Here is a 1,147-nt window from a genome sequence, read left to right on the forward strand (position 1 = left end):
GACCTTCCTCCAGAGCCGACGGAGAAAGCGTTCCCCTGGAGCTGACGCCCTGAATTTGGACTTGTAGCCTACTGGACTGTGAGAGAATAAACTTCTCTTTGCTAAATCCATCCACTTTAGTATTTCTGTTAGAGCAGCACTAGATGACTAAGACCCAAAGTATCACAAACTAGGTGACTTAAACAACAGAAACTTATTCTTTCTCAGTTCTGGAGTCTAGAAGTCTTAAATCAAGGTGTTAGCAAGGCCATGCTCCTCTGAAGGCTGTCAGTCTTTCTGTCTGTCTGTCTCTCTGTGTCTCCTCTCTTCTTCACCACTCTTATTGAATTAGGGCCCACACTAGTCCATTAAGCAGTCTCTGGGTGATGCAAAAGGTTAAGTGCTTGAGTACTAGCTGAAAGGCTGGTGGTTCAAACCCACTCAGAGGCACCTTGGAAGAAAGACTTGGTGATCTGATTTTGAAAAATCACAGTCTTGAAAACCCTATGGAGCAGTTCTACTCTGCACACATGGGGTCACCATGAGTCAGAATTGACTTGACAGCAACTAACAACAACAACTGGTCCAGTATGACCTCATTTTAGCTTAACTAAATAGCAAAGATGCTATTTCCAAGGAAGATCACATTCACAGGTATTGGGGGTTAGGACTTGAACAAATCTTTTTTTTGGGAAAAAAATCAATGTATAACAGATGCTAACTTTTTAAGTGAGCAGATTGTTTGAAGAACCTGAGGGAAATCAATGTTTATTTCCACTATTTGAAGAGCAGTCTTCATAAATTGAGTGAGTCCTAAAGATATAGAGAAATTGGATTGTTTAGAAATCTAAAATTAACAGTTTCAATTCTGAAGTAAGATACAAACTTTTTTTCACCATTGCTAACTTTTATTTGGGTTATGACACAGAACCTTCCTTTATAAGAGGGGAAGATTTTAAAAGCGGAAATTCCTTTTGTGGTATCTTATTTGATCCTGGATATCTATCTATCTTTCTATTTATCTATTTTGTTGTTGTCAGGTGCTGTCGAGTTCGTTCCAACTCATAGTGACCTTATGTACAACAGAACCAAACATTGCCCAGTCCTATGCCATCCTCACAATCGTTGTTATGCTTGAGCCCATTGTTGTAGCCACTGTGTCAATCCA

This window comes from Trichechus manatus, unplaced genomic scaffold (genome assembly GCF_000243295.1).
Source record: "Trichechus manatus latirostris isolate Lorelei unplaced genomic scaffold, TriManLat1.0 scaffold00165, whole genome shotgun sequence".
Classification (NCBI taxonomy): domain Eukaryota; kingdom Metazoa; phylum Chordata; class Mammalia; order Sirenia; family Trichechidae; genus Trichechus; species Trichechus manatus.